Raw genomic sequence first — 27,155 nt, 5'->3', positions numbered from 1 at the left:
AACTCCTCAAATATATTGTGAGCACGGGGGCTGTTCGCACCCCTAGAAAATACGGCCACTCCTCAAAAAACACTGAAAGATTACCTTCACATTGCTCTCTTCCTTGCTGGGCTTAAATGTGGCTGTTTTGTCAAGCGATATGCTTCCTGCATGGTGCTTCGCATACTTAAAAGCTCGAATGGCACATATTGATTTTTAATTGTTTGTTTTTCTCTGTCTCTCTCTCTCACTCTCTCTGACATTCTGTGCTCCTGACTGAGGGGGTGTGAGCAGGGGGGGCTGTTCACACCACTTGACAATATGGACGCTCCTCTAAAAAAATGCTGAAAGGCTACCTTTATATTGCTCCCTTCCTAGCAGCTGCGTTGTCCGCGGTGCTTCGCATACTTAAAAGCCAAACAGCCCTATTGATTTTTGATTGTTTGCTTTTTTCTCTCTATCTCTTTGACATTATCTGCTCCTGACACACACTCCTTTGAAGAGGAAGATATGTTTGCATTCTTTTAATTGTGAGACGGAACTGTCATCTCTGTCTTGTTATGGAGCACAGTTTAAACTTTTGAAAAAGAGACAAATGTTTGTTTGCAGTGTTTGAATAAAGTTCCTATCTCTCTACAACCTCCTGTGTTTCTGTGCAAATCTGTGACCCAAGCATGACAATATAAAAATAACCATATAAACATATGGTTTCTACTTCGCGGATTTTCACCTTTCGCGGGGGGGGGTCTGGAACGCAACCCCCGCGATAGAGGAGGGATTACTGTATTAAAGTTTTACTCTGCTGGCATAGCTCTCTTTCTCATTGGTGGGGGTTGATTTGTTTCGAACCTACTTTTGTAAAACTTGACTTCCTTGTATGGAATGTTATTTGATTTAAATAATTCAATAAAATGTTAAAAAAAAGACTTCTTAATAGAATATACAATACATAAAAAAATATCAGAATTAGCTTCAAACCACCCTAGTTCAGAGTGTTCATAATCGTAATGATTTACTTTCTTTCTTATTTAGAATAGTTCTGGCAGATTTTTCAAATACAAAAATGTGTACTTCAATTTAAATAGTTAAAGTCCAAATATTCTAGATTGTAATACAAATTTGTCATTATTCACCCTCTGGTATAGCTCCATAGAGGGCTAGATCCATAGTAAAGGAACAAAATTAATATCCACTGACCTTGAAACAGTCTAAAACGATACCCTACATGCTTGTATTTGAAATTTAACATTTTTAATATTCTCGGAGGGGCTCTTTGAGGGCTATGACAAGCAGTAAAGAATCAAATGTCAAAAATATTATCATTGTCGTGATTAACAACCTTGAAATAGCATTAAACGACACTCCATATACCTGTATTACTAATCCCATTTATTTTAAGTTTTGATGTGCCATGAACTACTTCAGGTCCTCATGATCATTTTTTGCTGACAGAACATCCTCTCTGAAGACACCTGTTTATTTGCTCTTTATCATAATGGTGTAATTTCCTGCACAATACATGGGCCATAAATGACCTAAAGAGAAGGAGTTTTTGGATCTAGAAGGACAAAATAGGAGGGAACCCCAAAAAGCTCAATGTATTGCATAACTAGACCTCAAGACGATTTGAACTGTACATCATATGTGGGGATTTTATCATACTGGTGAGTCAGGAGGCACCACACAAAAATTCTTATGAACACAATACTAATAACAACAGCAAATTTAAAATAGTAGTTTATTTAAATGAAAGCCAGGCAAATATTGATAAACTGGCATTGGTATTCATAAAAATCAAAAATACAATACAGGATTTGAATTGGTTTTGTATAGACATGGGGATTCCTACAGTGCAACAGCATACTGGGGGAAGGTTACAAACTTCGAGGGATTTCTACCTGGTTTACACATTCTAATTTTATTCTCGGACATCTCTCCTATAACTGAAAAATTCTGCTTAACAGAAATACTAAAAATTCATATTCAAACATTATAATATCTGCATGGTTGAATTAGTGAATTCCAAAATAATTCAGGATATTTCATTTGAACAATTCTTTAAAGATATTTTTGTAACAACATGTTTTACCATCAGGCCTATCAGAGAATTCCTTCTGTTACATAAAATGTATATTTGCATCATTAGCTGGCAAAAAACTTACTAAAGAGTAATAATTTAAATAGTCAAACTGATTCATATGTCAAATGTCACAAAACCCTGGGGATTTTAGTTTCCAAATCTGTTCCTTTTATACATCTGTACTAACTTCAAAGTTCTCCCTGTGAAATCAGTCTTGTCAGTTTTACATTAATCCATTATTAAAGAAATCATTAAAAACAGACTTTGTTGTTCTGCTATCAAAGTTTCTTACATGAGTAATAAAAACTTCATTATCTAGCATGTGTACAAAGAATTGCAAAATACTGTTGTAAGTCGCTCTGGATAAGAGCGTCTGCTAAATGTTGTAAATGTAAATGTAAATGTAAAATGAATAGACTGATGTTACTAGTAGCCAATTAATTGTAACCAAGTGACTGCATTACAATCTCCAACATACAGTTCAAATATATGAACTACTGAATGTGTTTTCACAATATTCGTGACATGTTAGGGGTTATACTTATGAACATTAGTTTGCAATCAAAAAACCAAATGATCAACACAAATTTAATATTTGTAGATTCCTATTCAGTATGGTGTTTTGCCCACAATGCTATATACACCTACTTGTCTCTGCAATGCATTTTTTTGATGCAGTATACTGTAGGTCAGATTACTAGAAAGGAGTACTGGAACACTAAATAAACTTTATTTTAGCATTACATATGGAGCAGCATATAGAGCTGCTCATTTCATCATCAATGTACATAAATCAAACAGCCACTTTTTGTTTTAAACTTGTCTCGAAATTTACTTCTGGATACGTGCAAGGTTTCCTTCTTGACTCTAAGCTGTTTATGCCAATTAGAAAATGGAGGGATGCTCATACAGACATCTGTAGTCATCTATTCAAAGAATGAACACAAAGCCACCTTCCTTTATCGAGGATGTGCAGTATCAAAAAAATCTTTTAATCTCACAAACTACACGTCAAACAATTACAATTCACATCTCCTTTATTAGATGAAAGCAGCAGTAATGAAAGACTGTGTGTTTTTAGCCTTTTTTATGCTAACCATGATTCCAGAAATCACACACTGAAATTCCCCTGCCTTAAATACAAACCTTTTCCAGACATGACTTCTGCTGTTTTTTCTTTTCAAGACATACAGTAAATGTAATGCTATATTACTGTGAGACATTTTCTTGTGAAATTTTTACTCTTTTTTTTTCACATATTACTGCGAATTCTAAAGGAATATGTCTACTTGCAGTCACTTATCTGTGGAGTACCAACATTCACTTGGTACTACCTATATTGCAAAAAAGGTAGTACTGTTACATTTCTGGCATTTTGCTATTGCCTTGGTACTGAAGTATTAGTTCTTGTGACATCAATACAACAGACATAACATGTTTTCCCCCCGATAATATAGAAGACAACCCCACAGATAGACCACCTGCTACCAAGTTGAAATGATAAATTTTTGCAATTGTGATTGTGGATTTATGACAATGCATGAAACACTATGGCTTTTAATTTACTCTACATCATGAACCAGGCATTACAGTAATAGCATGTTTCCCTTTTATACTGCAAGTCACAGTTAGTGATGGATATAACATCTGTCCTTACCATGATGAGAAATTGCCTGAGATTATCAGCCCTATGAGAGTAACTGTTCTTAAATTTTCAGTCTGTCAGATAACACAGGCTGTGCACACTACCTACTCTCAACTGAGCTGTTACATAAAACCCTCAAGTAATATTGAGAGATGTTTATAACAAGTTTTCACTCAACATTAAAACAAATTCTTATTTGGAAAATGTTTTCTTACCTTATTTTTTTATTATGAATCAGAATGTCTTTTGTTAATCAGTAGTCATGCACTCATCAAAGAAGGGCATCTCCTGCAGGCGTACCCTTCAAGGAGGACTGGCACCTTTAAACATCATTTATGAAATATAGTAACATTTGCATCTTTACACAGAACTAGCCACAGCATCCAGTATTGCATGGGTAAGCAGTTTAAAGATAGAAGTGTCTAACTTCTATTAATGGTGCTTCTCAAAGTGTACTCTCCCAGAGACAAATTAAATTCATTTAACATATTTTTAGAACTACAGACTGGGAAATCCGGCAGGGATCACATTGTGAGAACATTGAGGAGGTTGTTGACTGCACTACTGACTACATCAACTTCTGTATGGACATTGTAGTTCCAGTAAGAACTGTACGCTGCTATGCTAACAACAAGCCATGGATTACAAGTGACATCAAGGGCCTTTTGAACCAGAAGAAAAGGGCTTTTAAAGACGGTGATCAGCATGAGCTCAAGCGCATGCACAAGGAACTCCGAGTCCAGCTCAGGGCGGCGAAGGAGCAGTACAAGAGAAAGCTGGAGCAGAAGTTGCAGAATAACAGCATGAAGGAAGTGTGGGATGGGATGAAGATCATCACTGGCTGCAGCTCGAAGCGGGGTACCACCAACGAGAGAGACGTGAAGAGAGCAAACCAAATGAACATCTTCTTTAACAGGTTTGACCACCCTAACCCACTCTCACTCTCACCTCGGAGTACTGCACCCTCCACACATCGTTCTGCTGATACCAGCATAGGAGAGACATCCCCACCCATAATTACAACAGCGCAGGTGAGCAGAGAGCTGAGGAGACTTCGTGCCAGCAAAGCAGCAGGTCCAGATGGAGTATCGCCACGACTGCTGAAGGTCTATGCATCGGAGCTGGGGGGTCCTCTACAGCGCATCTTCAACCTGAGTCTGGAACAGGGGAGAGTCCCGAGGCTTTGGAAAACATCTTGCATCACCCCAGTCCCAAAGGTATCACGTCCTAGTGAGCTGAATGACTTTCGGCCTGTTGCTCTGACATCACATGTGATGAAGACCATGGAGAGGCTGCTGCTTCACCACCTTAGGCCACAGGTTCAACACGCCCCTGACCCTCTGCAGTTTGCATATCAGGAGAAGGTGGGAGCGGAGGATGCCATCATCTATATGCTACACCGATCCCTCTCCCACTTAGACAGAGGCAGTGGTGCTGTAAGAATTATGTTTCTAGACTTCTCTAGCGCCTTCAACACAATCCAACCTCTGCTCCTTAGGGACAAGCTGACAGAGATGGGAGTAGATTCATACCTAGTGGCACGAATGGTGGACTATCTTAAAGACAGACCTCAGTATGTGCGTCTTGGGAACTGCACGTCTGACATTGTGGTCAGCAACACAGGAGCGCCACAAGGGACTGTACCTTCTCCGGTCCTGTTCAGCCTATATACATCGGACTTCCAATACAACTCGGATTCCTGCCACGTGCAAAAGTTTGCTGATGACACTGCTATCGTGGGCTGCATCAGGAATGGGCTGGAGGAGGAGTATAGGGACCTAATCAATGACTTTGTTAAATGGTGTGACTCAAACCACCTACAACTGAACACCAGCAAAACCAAGGAGCTGGTGGTGGATTTTAGGAGGCCCAGACCCCTCATGGACCCTGTGATAATCAAAGGTGACTGTGTGCAGATGGTGCAGACCTATAAATATCTGGGAGTGCAGCTGGATGATAAATTAGACTGGACTGCCAATACTGATGCTCTGTGCAAGAAAGGACAGAGCCGGTTATACTTCCTTAGAAGGCTGGCGTCCTTCAACATCTGCAATAAGATGCTGCAGATGTTCTATCAGACGGTTGTGGCGAGCGCCCTCTTCTACGCGGTGGTGTGCTGCGGAGGCAGCATTAAGAAGAAAGACGCCTCACGCCTGGACAAACTGGTGAGGAAGGCAGGCTCTATTGTTGGCATGGAGCTGGACAGTTTAACATCTGTGGCAGAGCGAAGGGCGCTCAGCAGGCTCCTATCAATTATGGAGAATCCACTGCATCCACTAAATAGTATCATCTCCAGACAGAGGAGCAGCTTCAGCGACAGACTGCTGTCACTGTCCTGCTCCACTGACAGATTGAGGAGATCGTTCCTCCCCCAAACTATGCGACTCTTCAATTCCACCCGGGGGGGTAAACGTTAACATTTAACATTATACAAAGTTATTGTCTGTTTTTCACCTGCATTATTATTATTATCAATCTTTAATTTAATATTATTTATTGTATCAGTATACTGCTGCTGGATAATGTGAATTTCCCATTGGGATTAATAAAGTATTTATCTATGTATCTATATTTCAGGGCTCAAAATCTGAGAAAAGTCATCATCCTTAAAACTCACCGTAGTAAAAAACAAACAGGGTAACGGGGTACCCCCCCCCCCCCCCCCAATATTGGGGCTCCAAAGTATTCTATTGTCTCTTCCTGACAAAGAGGGATGTGTGTGCAAAATGTTGTTGAGGCTGAACAAAGGGTGTGGGATGGACTAAAGAACAAAACAAACACAAACACACACACACACACACACACGCTGAACTTACAAAATGCCAAATTTCCCATTGAGGGCAACTACAGTTCTATCTATCTTTATATATTAGACACTTAAAAAAAACCTGATTGGAGCATCCCTAATATTTAAGGTAAACCAATCACTGATTTCATTTACTGGATAGGCCAATTCCAATGCTGACTTTTTTTTCTTTTATCCCTTTAACAAACATTTTGCACTAAGCTTCTGCATAACTGGACGCATAGAAGCTTTATGTCCTATACTGAAGTGTTAACTTTGGTATTTTTATTATTAAACTATAGACCACAGGTGTTAACCGTTCATTTTTAATTAAAAAATGAAATTCTGTAGGCTTATTGTTCAGTAATCATAAAATACTAAAATAAAAAAATCCTTAAAATTCATACTTTAACTAATATGTACAAAAATTTATTCATAATACATCTGGTATAAAAGAAAATAAAACGCTTCTTATAATTATAAGCTGTCATATTTTTTAATTTTTCTGCAATGTACCTATTTGAAGCAAGGCTTAATTAAAAACAGTAGTTTTCACCATTTCTCTAACAAAATAAACATTTATATATACATATGTTTTTCTTCCACAATCAATTAACCAATATTGGTAATTACACACGGCTTAAATGTAACTACACATGCACTTATACATTTTAAATCACTTTAAATCATTAATTGCACTACAGCTTTTTGCTGTTAAAATATACTTTTATTATTATACTTAGTTTTTTTTTTTCTTCAGTGTATCAACTAGACATTCGTAACTCTTGAGGTGTAATTATTATTTACCAGTAACGGCACACTGCATGATAACGTGCAGTGAATACACTTGACTTGAGCATTCATAGTTTTCATCCTCTTTCTCTGTACGTTTAGCATTCATTTGGTCAAGGGTTGATGCGCTTGCTGTTTCCTGAGCAGCTCTTCTTTTCTCCACCCTAGCGGCCTGCTGCTTCTCTTCTTCCGTTGGCATCTTTTCACGTTAAAAGTGATTAAGTTAGTTTTTGTGTTGCAATTACTTAGTACATTTTTCTTAATTTTTCACTTAAGCTGGCCCTTAAGTCTTCAATCTGCCTTAAGAATGATTTAAGATATGAAGAGGTAGGGGAAGTGACCACAAAGGTGGTAGGAATGAGAACGGTGCACATACGCATGCGCCGCACTGCCACCCTGCTGCTCTCTGCCGAGAGTTGATTCTACAATAAAATAAAATAAAAATAGCAATAAAAATCATCACCCCAAAAGCGGATAGTAGACGTCACGTAGTATATGTGTACCAAATTTCAGGTCAATAGGTGAAATGGTTTGCGAGCTACAGGTGATTTAAAATCCTGGACAGACAAACGAACAGCCACGGTCGCATATTATAGAAGATTATGTAGTATTTGTTTCTTACCAAAACTCACGATGTATGACACACAGCAACAAATAATAAAGTACAAACCTTTAAAAAAAAAAAGCCTATTTTTACTAAGCTAAAATTTCACATTTGATCTTATCTTTTCTTTTTCCAATTAAAAGTGTAAGCTGCTGCATTTTAAACAAGCAAATTGTACAAATTCAGGTGGTGTTCATTTAAATTTAAGGGACAAAGTTCTGAACTCCTTAAAGTAGCGTTTCTTGCCGTTTGTCTAGTTGCACAGGAAAACTTCTCCGATTTTTTTTTTTTTTTTTTCAGTTTATTACTTCACTTTCTTTAACATAAAGGCTAATATAATTTTCTTGAAGTGATTTTGAGATATCTCAAAAGGTATTTGAGATATTGTGAAATGTGCAGAAAGTTATTGAGATATCTGGAAATACATACACACAAAAGGAATTTGAGATATCTTAAAATTAGCAGGGAGTTATTTTAAGATATCACGAAATATAATTAAGATATTGTATCTTGAGAAACATTTAAGATATCTTGAAATTCAATGGGTCTCTACTTGATTTCAGATATCTTAGAATGTATTTCAATATATAGTATCTCAAATTGCATTTCAAGATATCTAAAATACATTATACCTTTATAAAGACACTAATTTTTTCAAGATATCTTAATAGCATTTTCTACAATACAATTTAAGATATCTTAAATACATTTGAAGATACCTTGAAATGAGCAGGAAGTGATTTTGAGATATCTCAAGTAAATTTTAAGATATCTTATAATAAACAGGACATGCCATTGAAAGAATAGGCAGTTTTACAGGAAGTGATTTTGAGATGCTTTGAAATGCACTTTCAGATATCTTAAAATGCATAAAAGGTCAATTTAAAATATCTGAAAATTCATTTGAGATATCTTGAAATGCACACGCAGATATTTTGAGATATCAGAAAATGTACTTGAGATATCTTGAAATGCATTTGAAATATCTCAAAATGTACTGCAGATATCTTATTTTAAGATATCTCAAAGCAAGCTCCAGATATCTTAAGAAATAAATTGCATTTTAAGGTATTCCAGCAGTACAGAGTACAAGGCAGAAAACAGTACATCAAAGGGCCCAAACTTTCACACTAACAATAGTGGCAAAGTTGGAACTGCCATTTAACCCAATTTGCACATCTTTAGGGATGGAGAAGAAAACACAGAGAACCCAGAGGTAAACCCATTTAGATACAGAAGAATGTACAAACTCTATACAGACAATGACCAGACAGGGCACTGATGAAGCAGTAGCATTTAGACACATGTCACTGGTTCCATGCATGCACAAAGGACTTATTTAGAATCATCAGTTAGCCAAACATGCAGTGCTAATAATTTATATCTCTCTATTATAAAAAAAAATCTTGGGACGAGACAAAACTTTTTATCATGTGATGAGACATGATCTTTTGAAGAGAGACAGAGAGACACTTTCACATCCCGCAAGACAGTCAAGTCACGTCATACTTACAACCTTTGGAAGAAAGTCCTGTGAGACGGTGACTTTTGCAAGTCATGCCCTACTTACAACCATTTTCAAACAAGACCACGGTCATCTAACCTCTCAGTTGTTGGAATGCTTTTGGCAAACACACTTCCTGTGCTCTCAGATCCTGTTCAGCCTATATACATCGGACTTCCAATTCAACTCGGATTCCTGCCACGTGCAAAAGTTCGCTGACAACACTGCTATCATGGGCTGCATCAGGAGGAGTATAGAAACCTAATCAAGGACTTTGTTAAATGGTGCAACTCAAACCACCTACAACTAAACACCAGCAAAACCAAGGAGCTGGAGGTGGATTTTAGAAGGACCAGGCCCCTCATGGGCCCCATGATCATCAGAGGTGACTGTGTGCAGAGGGTACAGACCTACAAATACCTGGGAGTGCAGCTGGATGATAAATTGGACTGGACTGCCAATACTGATGCTCTGTGCAAGAGAGGACAGAGCTGACTATACTTCCTTAGAAGGCTGGCGTCCTTCAACATCTGCAATAAGATGCTGCAGATGTTCTATCAGACGGTTGTGGCGAGCGCCCTCTTCTACGCAGTGGTGTGCTGGGGAGGCAGCATAAAGAAGAGGGACACCTCACGCCTGGACAAACCGGTGAGGAAGGTAGGCTCTATTGTAGGTACGGAGCTGGACAGTTTGACATCCGTGGCAGAGCGATGGGCGCTGAGCAGGCTCCTGTCAATCATGGAGAATCCACTGCATCCACTGAACAGTATCATCTCCAGACAGAGGAGCAGCTTCAGTGACAGACTGCTGTCACTGTCCTGCTCCACTGACAGACTGAGGAGATCATTCCTCCCCCACACTCTGCGACTCTTCAATTTCACCCTTGGGGGGGGGTAAACATTAACATTATACAAAGTTACTGTCTGTTATACCTGCATTTATATCACTTTTTAATACTGTTTTTATCAGTATTCTGCTGCTGGAGTATGTGAATTTCCCCTTGGGATTAATAAAGTATCTATCTATCTTAAAAATTTTATATGTTCTAGATGACACATCAACAACTAAGCGAAGAAGAAAGAGCAATGCGTCGAAAAGAGACCCAAAAGCCTTGGAGATAAAAGAATGCAAAAAAGAACAATAATAATCTATGTGCAGATTCTGAAAATAAGTAAAGTAATAATCAGCCCGGACAAAGTGGAGTTGAAATCCTCGTAGGTCCAATCAGGGTTAGAAATAAAAGACAACAACATGTAAAATTTTAACAGGCGACAAGAAAAGTAATGTAGAACATATTCCGTGAATAACATTAGACACAAAAGGAGATCTTGATATGCCATTCGTATTAAAACGTTTACAGTTTCGTGTGAGAATAGCTTTTGCTATGACAATTAACAATTCACAGGGACATTCGAAAAAGTTGGTTTATTTATTAGAGAGAAAGACACAATATTCACTCATGGGCAGTTATACATTGTGTTATCACGATGCAAGACCAAACACACAATCAAAATTAAATGCAATCTTGAAGAAAAGTTACAGTGCATCCAGAAAGTATTCACAGCGCATCACTTTTTCCACATTTTGTTATCTTACAGCCTTATTCCAAAATGGATTAAATTCATATTTTTCCTCAGAATTCTACACACAACACCCCATAATGGCAACATGAAAAAAGTTTGATATTTTTGCAAATTTATTAAAAGTAAAAAAATTGAGAAAGCACATGTACATAAGTATTCACAGCCTTTGCCATGAAGTTCAAAATTGAGCTCAGGTCTATCCTGTTTCCCCTGATCATCCTTGAGATGTTTCTGCAGCTTAATTGGAGTCCACCTGTGGTAAATTCAGTTGATTGGACATGATTTGGAAAGGCACACAGCTGTCTATATAAGGTCCCACAGTTGACAGTTCATGTCAGAGCACAAACCAAGCATGAAGTCAAAGGAATAATCTGTAGACCTCCGAGACAGGATTGTCTCGAGGCACAAATCTGGGGAAGGTTACAGAAAAATTTCTGCTGCTTTGAAGGTCCCAATGAGCACAGTGGCCTCCATCATCCGTAAGTGGAAGAAGTTCGAAACCACCAGGACTCTTCCTAGAGCTGGCCGGCCATCTAAACTGAGCGATCGGGGGAGAAGGGCCTTAGTCAGGGAGGTGACCAAGAACCCGATGGTCACTCTGTCAGAGCTCCAGAGGTCCTCTGTGGAGAGAGGAGAACCTTCCAGAAGGACACCCATCTCTGCAGCAATCCACCAATCAGGCCTGTATGGTAGAGTGGCCAGATGGAGGCCACTCCTTAGTAAAAGGCACATGGCAGCCCGCCTGGAGTTTGCCAAAAGGCACCTGAACGACTCTCAGATCATGAAAAAGAAAATTCTCTGGTCTGATGAGACAAAGATTGAACTCTTTGGTGTGAATGCCAGGCGTCATGTTTGGAGGAAACCAGGCACCGCTCATCACCAGGCCAATACCATCCCTACAGTGAAGCATGGTGGTGGCAGCATCATGCTGTGGGGATGTTTTTCAGTGGCAGGAACTGGGAGACTTGTCAGGATAAAGGGAAAGATGACTGCAGCAATATACAGAGACATCCTGGATGAAAACCTGCTCCAGAGCGCTCTTGACCTCAGACTGGGGCGACGGTTCATCTTTCAGCAGGACAACGACCCTAAGCACACAGCCAAGATATCAAAGGAGTGGCTTCAGGACAACTCTGTGAATGTCCTTGAGTGGCCCAGCCAGAGCCCAGACTTAAATCCGATTGAAAATCTCTGGAGAGATCTTAAAATGGCTGTGCACCGACGCTTCCCATCCAACCTGATGGAGCTTGAGAGGTGCTGCAAAGAGGAATAGGCGAAACTGGCCAAGGATAGGTGTGCCAAGGTTGTGGCATCATATTCAAAAAGACTTGAGGCTGTAATTGCTGCCAAAGGTGCATCGACAAAGTATTGAACAAAGGCTGTGAATACTTATGTACATGTGATTTCTCAGTTTTTTTATTTTTAATAAATTTGCAAAAACCTCAAGTAAACTTTTTTCACTTTGTCGTTATGGGGTGTTGTGTGTAGAATTCTGAGGAAAAAAATGAATTTAATCCATTTTGGAATAAGGCTGTAACATAACAAAATGTGGAAAAAGTGATGCGCTGTGAATACTTTCCGGATGCACTGTAATTCCAAATATCATTTTTACTGAAGTTCTAAAGTAAAAGTGAAAATAATGAATATATAACAATTCCTATTTATGTATTTCCGGTTAACCAAACATGGGGTGTTGGGGAGCGAAGCGAGCAGGGGGTGGAGCCCCCTAGTCATAAATAAAAAAAATATTTTAAACATTAATAGCATAATATTATTAATTATTGTCCTTTAATGTGAGAAATACATAAAACATTTTCAAATGTAGTAAGAGATAATTCTGTTTTCAGTATCTCCTCTGCCCAGCATTTTTCCCGGCCACCATTCAATCAATGGTTAAGAAAACAGAGAATGTTGGAGAAAAACATGCTTCATGGAGTACATAAGGACCTCGAGACACCAGACTATGCAATACAGTAATATGGTTTTTCTATTTGATCCAGCTGAATTATCTGGTAAAAAGGAACCTAGAGCAGATTATCAGGCTCTAGACTTGAGACTTAGTGCCATCCTATACAACTAGATGTTGAGCAGACTGGAGGCATCACTACCTCTCTGTGCTGATCATCAACAAAGGAACCCAATAAAAAGGTTTGCTAAATCCCATATTGCATTTCTTGTTTATCTATGACAATGTGGCCAGAAACATTTCAAACTTCACCATGTGCTGATAACACCACATTTGTAAGGATAACCACAAAAAATAATGCAGATTTACAAAGAGAAGATATTTGCCTTTTGATACTTAAGTGACAACAGTTTAACCTATAAAGTCAAAATCGACAACATGGTCTTAATATTCATGAAGAGTGTGGAAGACTACACCTTCTACATAAGTTGTGCACAACACATCAAGGCTACCGCAAGAAGGTACGCTATAAGCATTTAATTAAGAAAACCTAGATGTCTTTACTTAAGTTCACCAACTGTGTATTCAATACTCACTGTTTACATTACATTCTTGCATAGTACTTGTTATACTCAGGACTGCAAAGCACTACAAGGCTGGTAAAGAGGGCACAGAATATTACTGGTAAACAGTTCCCTTCGGCTCTGGGCATACATAACAAATGTTACCTTAGAAACGAAAACAGGCAAATATCATAAAAGATATCTACAATCCTACATAGTCACTTTTCTGTTCTAGCAAATGGTGAGGGACCGTTCTGTTCTAGCAAATGGTGAGGGACCATTAATAGCATTCCTGGATTAAAGGGACGTTTTAATTCACAGGTCTTAGGAATACTCAACAGCCATTCATAGCCACTAATAAATTAGTGTTTCTTGCTACTGCCATCTGCATTTGGTATATACTGTTGTTACTGTCAATATTGTATTCATTGCTTGTTGCTGGAACTGTACCATGGCCATTAAACTGTGGGAAACATGCATGTTACAGTTTCAATGTACCCTAAGTTCTTGTCAATAAGCCGCGGCTTATCTAAGGAAAAAAGTTGTGAAAATGAAAAAATAGAATATCGGCTTATACATAAGTCCGGCTTATACATCCATCGCGGGGGTTGCGTTCCAGAGCCACCCGCGAAATAAGAATATCCGCGAAGTAGAAACCATATGTTTATATGGTTATTTTTATATTGTCATGCTTGGGTCACAGATTTGCGCAGAAACACAGGAGGTTGTAGAGAGACAGGAACGTTATTCAAACACTGCAAACAAACATTTGTCTCTTTTTCAAAAGTTTAAACTGTGCTCCATGACAAGACAGAGATGACAGTTATGTCTCACAATTAAAAGAATGCAAACATATCTTCCTTTTCAAAGGAGTGCAAAGCAAGCAGTCAAAAAAAAAATCAATAGGGTTTTTTGGCTTTTAAGTATGCGAAGCACCGCCAGTACAAAGCTGTTGAAGGCGGCAGCTCACACCCCCTCTGTCAGGAGCAGGAAGAGAGAGGAAGAGAGAGAGAGAGAGATAGAGAGAGACAGATAAAAAAAATCAATACGTGCCCTTTGAGCTTTTAAGTATGCGAAGCTCCGTGCAGCATTTCTTTCAGGAAGCAGCTGCACACAGCCCCCCTGCTCACACCCCCCTACGTCAGCGCAAGAGAGAGAGAGAGAGAGAGAGAGAGAGAGAGAGAAAGTAAGCTGGATAGCTTCTCAGCCATCTGCCAATAGCGTCCCTTGTATGAAATCAACTGGGCAAACCAACTGAGGAAGCATGTACCAGAAATTAAAAGACCCATTGTCCGCAGAAATCCGCGATATATATTTAAATATGCTTACATATAAAATCACAATTTAAATGACCGCTACGCGCTCGTGTTGACTCGGCGACGCCCAGAGCAGAAAGAACGCGCTCCGGCCGCTCCAACCGCGTCATGCGGGGAGTGAGAGAGACGGCAATATCTCACACTCTCTCCCCCCTTAAAGAAATTAAATGGGCGCGAGTGAGACCACTGACCTCCCTCCCTTCTATTAGTTATAGGTTATAGTACGTTCGGCTTATCCATGAGTCCGGCTTATCTATGATACGATTTTATTTTTAAAATTCGTATGATTTTTGGTCTCCGGCTAATACATGAGTCCGGCTTATAGACAAGAACTTAGGGTACTACTAGGTACAGATGACAATTAATGTGAACTTGATCTTTACCCATGTGCCTGATGATGCTGGTTAAGGCTTCAACCGCACTGAAAAAAAGCAGGCACTAGTGATAAATGGATAGAAAGATTTACCAGCTTCTCTGTATTAATATGTTATATTTGGGAGAACATATGTGCTATTAAAGGAAAGAAAAATGAAAAAAATCAAAGTAAATGTCTATACTGGATAAGCAAAAATGGGTAATGCAAACAGTTGCTTCAGTACTTCCTCAATTTTCTTAAGATGACCCAACTGTTTGTTTGTTTTTGTTTTGTTTTTTTAAACTACATGTTAGGAATATATGAAATAAAGAACAGGAAGGAAGGAAGCAACAGCTGATCTTATGGTTGTATGCTACCATTTATACTCGTTTTTGGCAATCAACATTACAAAGTGTTTTACAATTACTGTGCTAGCCAGATGAATGATAGTCTTTTCTGAATTTCTTAGGATCTCAAAATCATGGAGGATAAAATCAAGCTGGAATACTGATGGATGTGGATTTAAAATAAGGTTGTTACAAATACCTTTCAGTGTAAATCTGACAATTGTAAATGTGCTTTGTTGGAATATACATATTCCAAGCAATAGATAGATAGATAGATAGATAGATAGATAGATAGATAGATAGATAGATAGATAGATAGATAGATAGATAGATAGATACTTTCTATCTATCTATTAATACAGCTACTACATAACCACAACACTGCACAAAGAGATGACTGCAATATGTTATCTGAATAAACTGCTACGCAAGGTATCTCCTTCCAAGTATCTCCTTGCAAGAACCTATAAAGAAGGTTCGCCTCTTGAAATGTGCACAAAGTCCAATGACATCCCATGAGTCTCTGGAGCTGCATGCATGATAATGTAAACGACGATTCTGTTCGTTGCCAAGTGATTCATCATCGACAGCAGCAAATCAGCAATGTAAAACTTCAAAAATATGTAATTTGTATGAAACCTGAAATGATCCAAATAACTAAAAAATAAGAGGACACTGTAATTTCTATCCTTGTACACATTTTGAACGTAATAAGGGATATAAAAAATGTCACATTATTTTGTTACTTGAAAGTGCTTTAAAAGTTATCGACAAAAAACTGATGACCAAGTTGATGATAATGTACCAAAGAGAATAAACATCGTTTCCTGACATAAATAGGGTTATTTACCTTTAAGTTTACTTGGACCTCTTATGACTAGATAAAGACATAATGCTCAACTTTATGCATTATATGGTTAGACATACTTGTGCTGTTTTCATTATAACTGCTCATCTACAGAGGTTTGTTGTGATATCTGTTCCAAAGCTTAAATGCTGTAATGAAGCATCTCACTGCTTCACTATATATTCCAGGTAAATTCGCCATAGCACTATCTTCAGTTAAACACTGCATACTAATATAATTACAGGTTTAAACCTACCTGAAAGTCCGGATCCTTATCCAAAATGGAGGCCTGCTTAACTTCTCTTCATTTATGCAGTAATATGGCAAGCATTAAATAATATAACACTGCAAGCAAATTGTCAGTATTTTCTAACATATAACCATCAGCGACTATGATGATAGAAATCTATGTAAGAGACGGTGCCTTGTCAAATATGCAGATATTAGTATATACAGTATAACACACTAGCCACCGGCTCTTCTGTACTTCGTAAACTCACTGACGTGGTAACACAGTGAAATGCTACCAACCCTGCTGCCTAGAGACCGCCCTGATAGGCAGCCTCAGTAACCAATCATACTTCAGAAGAAGGATAACACGGATATTCAATCAATATTTTATTTAACTTCCGCCAAAGAAAATGATGAGTTTTTTTTCTTGCGTCCTTTATTTAAATTTTTGTCAGGTAACACAGATGCAAACTGAAATACGTTAAGAAGATAATAACGTTTTCACGTTTTCCCTTCAATATTACCTGCAAAAAGAGGTGTGATCTATAGCTGACACGAGCACCAGCCATTCGTGTGCGTCGATTTTCGAAAAAGGCGGTGCTAATCATAGATCGGCCTCTGGATAGTCTTGCCCATGCAGTGCATTTCCTGAAACGAATTCGTTGAATGTTGAAGTGGTGTAAGAATTTAAGTGTTACTGATGTTACATGTGTGGTTTGAAGTGTAGGTAATCGAGGGAGAGAATATTACAGGGGCCAGAAAGAATACAATATCTAATAGTTTTTTTATTCTATTAATTTTTTTAGCTTTAGTTAAATCATTTAAATTTTACGCAGTTTTAATAATCAAAAGCCAAATTTTAATGATAATGCCAGTGCAAGTCCTGTTGGATGTTGGACTTTTAGGAGGACGGTTTGAAGGTGCCAGTCTTCCTTGAAGGGTACGCCTGCATGAGATGCCTGCTGATCCAACACGGCGAGCTCAGGGGTCACTGAACTGGAGGAGGAGTTGGCTGGCCTGCATATGCCAGAGAATTGGTAGCTTGGCCCAGGTGTCCATTAGAGCAGGGGTAGGCAACGTCGGTCCTGGAGTGCCACAGTATGTGCAGGTTTTTGTTCCAACCCAGTTCCTTAACGAGAACTCAATTATTGCTGATGAAGCACATATTGCTTAAGTGACATTTTAATGCTTCATTTTAGTGGTCTCGCTTGTTAAGGTTCTCCAACCTTAATTGCTTATTTCAATCTTAAACTGCTGCATTCAGTGTTTTAATTGCTCCTTATTAGCAATAAGATGTAAAAGACAAAGCAGCCAGCAGTTCTCCAGCTAGCTTTTTTCCAATTACATCTGTGTGTGTTCATCATGCACGGTTTGATTTAATAAAACACTTAATAGAAAAATGTGACAGACTGAAAATGATCTGTTGTAGGCTTCAAATCATTTGGATGATATCCTTGGAAAGGAAAAAAATCTACGATGTAAAAGCCTTACATTGCACAGACTAACAAGCCATAAAATTAAATAAGGTCTGAGATTGGCAATGATTGGTTTCTAATTAAGCAATTGGGTTGAATGAAAACCTGTAGCCACTGCGGCTCACCAGGACCAACATTGCCTACCCCTGTTTTACATCTTATTGCTAATAAGGAGCAATTAAAACACTGAATGCAGCAGTTTAAGATTGAAATAAGCAATTAAGGTTGGAGAACCTTAACAAGCGAGACCACTAAAATGAAGCATTAAAATGTCACTTAAGCAATATGTGCTTCATCAGCAATAATTGAGTTCTCGTTAAGGAACTGGGTTGGAACAAAAACCTGCACATACTGTGGCACTCCAGGACCGACGTTGCCTACCCCTGCATTAGAGTTTGGGTGAGCAACGTCAGTCTTGGAGGGTCGCAGTGGCCGCATGTTTTAGTTCCAACTAAATTTCTTAATGAGAAGTCGATTATTGCTCAAGCACCATTTTAACGCATCGTTTTAGTTGTCTCACTTGGTAATTTTCCAACTTTAATTACTTATTTTAGTCTTAAATTTTATTTTAGGATTTATTTTAGTCGTACCAGGACTAAGATTCAAAGGAATCATCAGTTCTCCATTTGACTCGTTTACCTTTACACCTGTGTATATTCATCATAATATGTCTGATTTAATAAAATACTTGGAAGTAAACAGATTGGAAAAAAATACTAATCCAATTAAGGCTTCAAGACATTTGGATTATATGCTTAGAAAGAAACAAAATCTATGATATAAGATTTACCTGAAATGTTAGTTAAAACACTAACAAGCCATGAAATGAAATAAAAAAATATTTTATTGGCAAGAATTAGCTTCTAATTAAGCCACTGGGTTGAAACAAAAACCTGCAGCCACTGTGGCCCTCCAAGACCAACTTTGCTCACCACTGCTTTACGGCATAGATTCTTAAACTATGGGGTCTCACAGAGTTGTGATTCACAATTATAGTTAATGGGAAAGGAGTTTCGCCACCAATAGTATAAGCAAATGCCATTACTCCGCTATTACTTGTGTTGGTGATTCTCGGAACCCCCTCAGAAGTAAGTTGGTGTCAGTTCTCAAAGGGTCTCTCCCCATTATGACTGATGGTGGCAGTTCTTCAAGGGTGATTATAGGTCCTAAAGACACAAAAAAGGCAAAACTGGGTCTCAAGAATAAAACGTTTAAGAACCACTTATGTAAACAGATGGTTTGCACACCTAAAGAGGTGCAGGAGGAGACTGTATACCAGACTAATATAGATAGGTGGTTCATGGTCACAAGGTGCAAGACTAAAGGGTGCAAACTGTCTGAGGACATCAACTCCAGAATTGAAAGTGTCAAACCATTTTCAGGTCCTTGCAGAGCTGGATGATATTTCGGAAGACTCTGAGGTGGTTTTCGGGTCCTTATGCAGCTGGACTGTGTGGTAGGGAGGCGTGAGGAGCCCCCAATGGACCACCTCAAAACCTGTCCCCAAAAAGAGAGAGGTTGTGAGTTGGAGACTCCAAATCATTAAGGTTTGGTCCAAGGATAGAGAGTTTTGCACAATGTGTTGCCTTCCTGCACAGGTAGAAGATCTCCTTGGAATGGTGGATAGGCTCTTGGCTTGAGCTGGGGTGAAACAAATTACATACAGGGCAGGCCGTCAATTCTGCAATCCAAATTTAAAGAGGTTATTTGCCAGGCTGAAAAGTAGAACTGACAAGGTAGTCTTCTTCAAAGTTCTTCCTGTGCCACTTGCCAGTTTCGGTAAGACTGAGGAAATTAGAAGGCTTAATGCGTGGCTCAAATTTTGGTGCAGGATAGAGTGGTATAGTTCTGTGGGGCATTGGGACTCCTTTTGGAACAAATGGGACCTGTTCTGCTATGATGGGTTACATTTGATCCAGAGGGTCACTGATGTGTTAGGGTGGTGTATGATTTGGTTAGTTGAGGATTGTTTAAACTAGGGAATGGTGGGCAGGGAGTTTAGGGCAGGCCAGATTTAGAATTATACATGAGGTGATAAAACAATAGTATGAAAATAAATATGCTTGGTAACGTAAATTCAAACACAAAGTTTAAGTGCAAATGTAATAGAAATAGCACCTTAAAAATGGCCTTATTTCTAGAAGTATCAAAAATAAAACCAATAAGTTGGAGTTGTATGTAGCTGAGCATAATCATATTCTTGCAGTAACATAAACCTGGCTAAATAAAAAAGATGAGGATGAGTATAACATAGATGGGTAAATATTTTTTTAGGAAGGATAGCAGAAAAGGAGAATGGGGGTTGTGTTTTATGTCAAACAAATTTTAAATGCAAGTCTTCTTCCATTCAATGATGAGCCACATCTTAGTCAGGACATCTTGATTCATCTGGAAAGTAGTAGGGAAATACCTTATTTTAGGAATGTGTTATAGGCCCCAAAATGCAGACAGTACAGTAATTTCAATACGTATATTTTTAGTAATACTAAAAAGGAAAGGTTATAGGGCGATATAGTCATGGGGGATTTTAACTACCCAAATATTAGGTGGGCTAACCTTGCAAATGGTGGAGTACAAGTTCAGAACTTTTTAGATGTAATCAGTGATCAATGGCACATATTATCCTGTTATACTGTATAACAAAGGGTGATCGGTTAGATTCAGACACCTATAGGCCAGTAATCTAACATGCATCACCAGTTAATTAAGGGAAGGAATTCTTAAGGAAAAGATTGAGCAAAAAATGGCAAGAAGAGGAGTTGTACTGAACAGTCACCATGGGTTTACACAAGGAGGGTAGTGTTTTACTAACATACTGGAATTCTATGAGGAAGCAACAAAAGGATACAACCAAAGTGGTTCATATGTTATTATTTAACTTGACTTTCACAAAGCATTTGATAAAGTGCCATATGAGAGCAGGGGCATCAAACCAAAAGAAGTGGGAGTTCAGGGTGTAGTGTTTAGATAGGTGCAGAATTGGCTCAAACACAGGAAGTAGAGGGTTATGGTGCAAGAGAACTTATTAGAATTGAGTGATGTTAAGAGTGGAGTCCCAGTGCTAGAGCCACTGCTATTTTTAATATATATATAAATGATTTAGATAGATAGAATTCTTTATTGTCATTATGCATACACATAACAAAAGTTTTTGTTGGTAGGACTCGGCTTCAAGGCAGAATACTTAAATACACAATACACTATAAATAATAAACATAATAAGTATAAAAGACAGCAGCAATTGGCCCTCTTCTGCACCCTTCCTGCATATACAGAGTCCAGGTCTAGGTGATGACTTCCCACGATCCCTTGTGGTGTTCTCACCACCCGTGCCAAGTCCTTCCTGTCCTGTGCTGTGCAGCTGCCATACCACACTGTCATACTGTGACAGAGACTGCTTTCTATAGCGGACCTGTAGAAGTTTGTGAGCAGCCAAGAGGAGAATCCAGCAAGTCTCATCTTCCTGAGGAAGAAGAGTCTTTGTTGGGCCTTTTTTTACCAGGTGAGATGTGTTCAAAGACCAGGTCAGATCCGATGTGATGTGGATACCCAAGAACTTGATATTGTCCACACACATTACTGATGGTTGTCAAATCCAGCAGGGATGGCATCCTGGATTTAGATATGAATATAAATAAAAAGCTGGTTAGGTTTGCAGGTGATAATCTACATGGATTGGCATATAATCTACAATCCGTCAAATTATTACAGAGGGACTTAGACAGCATACGGGCTTGGGCAGATTTGTGAGAGTTGAAATTTAATGTATGTAAATGTGAAGTTAGGTTTCAATACACGATGGGAAGTCGGAAAATTGCAAGTACTGTACATCTTATGAGAAGGATTTAGCAGTCCAACTTCCGAACAGTGATCAGAAGCCATTAAGAAGGCTAAAAGAATGTTAGGTTATAAGTCAAATGAGGTTATGGTCAAGCTTTATAATGCACCAATTAGACTTCATCCGGAGAACTGTGCGCAGTTTTGGACTTCAGACTACAAAAAAGACATAGCAGTGCTAGATGAAGTCCAGAGAAGAGCAACAAGGCTGATTACAGGACTACTAAGGATTAGTTATGAGGAAAGATTAAAAGAGCCAAGCCTTTTCAGTTTAAGATAAAGGAGATTAAGAGGTGATTAAAGTACTTAAAATTATGAAGATTATGAAGTAGAGTGAATCAAGACTGTTACTTTAAAATTAGTTCAAAAAGAAAACGTGGACACAGTTGGAAACTAGTTAGGGGTAAATTTCATACAAACATTAGAAAGTGTTTCTTCACACACAGAACCATAAACAAATGGAATAAGTTAACAAGTAGTATGCTAGACACTAGGACCTCAGAGACCTTCAAAAACTAGACCTAATGTTTTTCTAGAAGTGCCTGGGACTGGTGAGCTTTGTTGGACTATCTTAACTGGTTCAGGTCATATTTAAGTGGTAGACACTTTTCAGTGACTTTTAATTCCTCTTCTTCATCTACTGCTCCTCTTAAATATGGTGTTCCTCAGGGATTCATTTTGGGTCCTATTTTATTCTCCATATACCTTCACCCTATTGGAGCAATTTTTAGGAAATTTTACATTTTTTTTCACTGCTATGCTGATGATACTCAGGTTTATTTTCCTATCTGCAACTCTACAACAAATCAACTCCACAACTGTTTGTCTGAACTAAGATCCTGTATGGCTAATAATTTTCTTGATCTAAATCAAAATAAAACAGAGATGCTTATAGTGGGTCTATCAGCTAAACCCCAAATTGTTCTTGGACTTCTCGGCTCTTTCTCTGTCTTTTCCAAACCTCAAGTCCGCAATGTTGGTGTTACCTTTGATAGTAACCTCTCTTTTGAGAAACAAGTAAATTCTGTAGTCAAGAGTTGCTTTTTCCAACTTCGTCTATTAAGTAAGATAAAGCCTTCTAGGGATCTTGAGATAGCTACTCATGCGTTTATTTTTTCTTGTCTCGATTACTGCAACTCGCTGTATTCTGGGATTAACAAATCCCTGATACACAGGTTACAGTTGGTCCAAAATGCTGCCGTTCGCTTTCTGGTTGGGGCAAGATAGTATGACTCTGTTTCTCCTATTTAGCTTCTTTACACTGGCTGCCTGTCAGTTTTTCGAATTGATTTTAAAATCTTGCTGCTAGTTTTTAAATCTTTACATGGGCTTGCTCCGGCCTATTTATCTGAACTGTGTGTTTTACATCAGCCATCTAGAGTGCTTAGATCTTCTGGTCAGCTGTCTCTGGTTGTCCCTCGTACCAAGTGTAAAACCAAGGGGGACAGGGCTTTTGCAGCTGCTGCGCCTCGCCTGTGGAACTCTTTACCTCATCATATAAAGGAGTCGTCTACAATTGAATTGTTCAAAACAAGATTAAAGACTCATTTCTATTCACTTGCATTCCATGACCTTCAGTAATACTGATGGTTTCCTCTTTGTGATTATATAACATTACTTCTATTTTTTATGTATATAACATTACTTCTATTTATTATGTATTTTATTTTTTGTTCATATATTTTATTTTTATTTATGTTTTATGTTAATTGTTTTGTTTTTTCTTTTATTCTATTATTGTAATGCACTTTGGCCACAGCATTACTGTGTTGTTTTAAATGTGCTATATAAATAAATTGACATTGACTACATGGCCTGTTTTTGTCTATATTGTTTTAGTGTTCTAATTTAGCACATATGAAAATAACAGAACTTAAATACTCAGAATGTCACAAGTATTTTATACAAGGTCCCTAAAAACAGGTAGTCAGCAATAAGTTTGTTGTACTGTGTATATCTGGCTAACAATATGAGCCAAACTTTACTTTGAAAAGGTACTTGAGGCAATTTTAATGACTTACTTCAGAAATCAAAGCATGTGGGCAAGAACTATAGGCTTGATTTTTTTCAGCCACACTTTGTTGTAATGCTTTATAAAAGAAAAATATAACAGTTTTATTTGTTTCAGTCATTTTGTTAATAATGAATTTAGATTGTGAATAGAAAAAGTTGCAATGAAATTCCTCCAGTAAAAATCAGATTGTGAAGTTGCAGGGAGGAGATACATTTTGCTTCCTTTTTCATAATAATGCAAGACACAAAGATTCTAATCATACAACTCATCCATGCAAAAAAAATATATTGTTGTTTGGATATGTTTTGGTGCATATTAGCAAGTATGTTTTCCTCCAGATCAACATTTCCTTGGTAAGGCAATTGTGCTGTAGGGTACTGTCTTGTGGAGCCTGATAAATCAGTTTGTGATGATGATTTTACGGCACTTTTTGAAAAATAGATGGACACTGACTACATTCTCAGTCTTTTGTGTGGAATTCGTTTGTTGTCCTTGTGTTCCATGTGACTTTTGTCTAGAAACTGGTAACTTCCTTGTAAAGACCAAACACATAGTGTTAAGATTATTATGCTTTTTTGTGCACTGCATTTACTGCATATGTTGCTTTGTGCTGACTCGGAACATGGATGGAGGGTGTTAACTTCCATTGTATTGGTCATCTCTTCTTATTAGATATGATGTTTTGTTAAAGTTCACTGTGGCATTTCCTTAAGTACAGTATGTCATCTTTATTTTGTATTTTAAGGTAGTCAATTGCTGATTCAGAATAAGATATTGTACTGACAGTGTTATTTATGTTGTGGTGAAAACTAAAGAAATGTTTAATAAACTTTGCTTTTCCATGAAGCCATGACTGATAAAATTCAAGTCTTAAATAAGTACAAATTTCCAAGAAACGTTACCAATTCACTCAGGTTAAATTATTTTCTGAATGTCTTATACTGTATATGTATAAAATAAAGATAACAATCAAAAGTGGTAAATACTATGTATAAAAATATTTTTCAACAACTGAACAGGTATGAGTTTGTTTTATTAAAAACAGTATAACATTAAAGTCACCCATCCATTCCTGCTTTTGTCAAGGTATGGTCTGTTAAAAGCAAAGGCTTATTGGCAGCAGCATAATTAAGACTTGGACCAAACCTGGACGGCACACCATGCACACATCCACACTCAATGCAAATTAAGACAATGTAGCATCTCATATTAACCTAATAGCATGGCACTTGACCCTGGGAGATAATAGCTGTTATTACATACTTTAAAAAAATTTGTATTTGATTTCAAAATATAGGAAGATAATAAGAAAAAAAAGACATTTTCATATATAAATTTGAACCCCCAGACACCCCCCCACCCCCCCACCCCACCCCCCCAGATATATAAAGGATATTACAGTCTTCTTCTTATTCTTTCGGCTGATCCTTTTAGGGGTTGCCACAGTGGATCATCTTCTTCCATATCTTCCTGTCTTCTGCATCTTGTTCTGTTACACCCCCCACCAGCATGTCTTCTCTCACCACATCTATAAACCTTCTCTTAGGCCTTCCTCTTTTCCTCTTGCCTGACAGCTATATTGTTAACATCCTTTCCCCAATACACCAAGCATCTCCCCTCTGCACATGTCCAAACCAACACAATCTCACCTCTCTGTCTTTGTCTCCAAACCGCCCAACCTGTGCTGACCTTCTAATGTACTCATTTCTAATCCTGTCCATCTTCGTCACACCCAATGCAAATCTTAACATCTTTAACTCTGCCACCTCCAGCTCTGTCTCCTGCTTTCTGGTCAGTATCACCATCTCCAACCCATATAACATAGCTGGTCTCACTACTGTCCTGTAGATCTTCCCTTTCATAAAGGATATTAGAGTAAAATTGAATTAATGAAAAACATGCAAGTTACTGAAGTCCAGGATGCCCGCACATCTGGCTGAGCAATAGAAAATTGCTAAATTTATATCAAATTGAATCATGGGTTTGCTGTAATACATGACTTAATCATGAAAATAGTGTCTTTCCATTTACTGATAGTATGGGCCGGTACCCCATTGATCCATGCGGCTGACAGTTCTAACAGAACAAGGTTGTAAAAAGACGACTTTCAGACAAAGAAAGTAACAAGATCAGGGTTCTTTCTTTGGGAAACTATAAGAGCATTGGCTGCCAGTGTAGCTATTTAAATAATGTGCTGGAGATGAACAGAGAGACAAAAAGTAGAGAAATCTAAAAGGAGTAGTAATAGAAGAGCAAAGAATAGAGATGGGTAAAATTTAGAGGAGTACAAGAGCAACTGAGGCCCAAAGAACAGCACCAGGAGGGACATTCACTGAATGTGTGGAGAAGACTGCCCTGTATATTTAAGGGAGCACTGGTGACAGAGTGGATCAGGAACTAAACCCATCAGGATGGAGATAGATTTATAGGCGGAGTGGTGGCTCTGAGGCTAGGGATCTGCACTGGCAATCGAAAGGTTGCAGGTTCGAATCCCGTAAATGCCAATAGGGACTCTGCTCTGTTGGGCCCTTCAGCAAGGTCCTTAACCTGCAATTGCTGAGCGCTTTGAGCAGTGAGAAAAGCGCTATATAAATGCAAAGAATTATTATTATCCATTTCTGAGTGACTGGGATTGGTGTAATTATGGAATAAGGCATACAAAAAAGAAATGTGTTTAGTGGAAAATGACAAGAAAAAAATAGTGAAATAATGGATGTATAGGAACAGGAGCAGAAAACATTCCACATGTCCTAAGAACAGATTTAATCTGTAAATAAACAAAGAAACAGGAGGAAGGTATTATATATTTGTCTTTCAGAAACTGGAAAGAGGGAACCCCTGTTCCATCAAACAAATCACAGAGAGTACTAATACCTTGTGGTGCCCAAGTTAGATATGGGCTGCCCACCAATGTATAGAGAGCTATTGTGAAACAGTAGTGTAAGGGAGTACCTGTGCAGAATGGAGCCAGTGTGCTTTTCTACCTTGTGCCAAACACGCAGAACATAATTTATAAGAGGATTATATTCAGCTACTCCCGCTTTTGTTTTAAACCTAATAAATGGTAACTGCTGCAGACAGTGAGGGGAGACAATGTTTGTTTCTATAAGTAGCAAGGACGGAGTGGAAAGTGGAGAGTTTAGCCATAGGGAGATCGGACGTAGGACATATGTCCAATGGCATAATTCAAAATCAAGAAGAGAAATATCTCCCCCCAATCTGGCTCTAGTCAAAACTGAGTGTTTGATAGCAGGTCTTTTACCACTCCATGGAAAAGTGCTAATGACTTTTC

At 38.3% G+C, this 27,155-nt stretch overlaps 1 protein-coding gene across 2 annotated transcripts in view; it reads right to left on the bottom strand.

Annotated features, from left to right (window-relative positions):
- gbf1 (golgi brefeldin A resistant guanine nucleotide exchange factor 1) overlaps nucleotides 1-16,835 on the bottom strand; it is a 338,792-nt gene extending 321,957 nt beyond the window's left edge. The window contains exon 1 of one of the 2 annotated variants that reach the window (XM_051922800.1): nucleotides 16,563-16,835. The gene's annotated coding sequence lies outside the window, so the exon portion shown is untranslated. The remainder of the gene's footprint in view (nucleotides 1-16,562) is intronic. The other variant, XM_051922799.1, reaches the window with a different exon arrangement.
- Nucleotides 16,836-27,155: the final 10,320 nt, after the last annotated feature.

The sequence above is a fragment of the Erpetoichthys calabaricus genome, chromosome 2 (genome assembly GCF_900747795.2).
Source record: "Erpetoichthys calabaricus chromosome 2, fErpCal1.3, whole genome shotgun sequence".
NCBI lineage: Eukaryota > Metazoa > Chordata > Cladistia > Polypteriformes > Polypteridae > Erpetoichthys > Erpetoichthys calabaricus.
The sequence above is the reverse complement of the archived record's forward strand: the minus strand, read 5'-3'. Positions and strand labels throughout refer to the sequence as shown.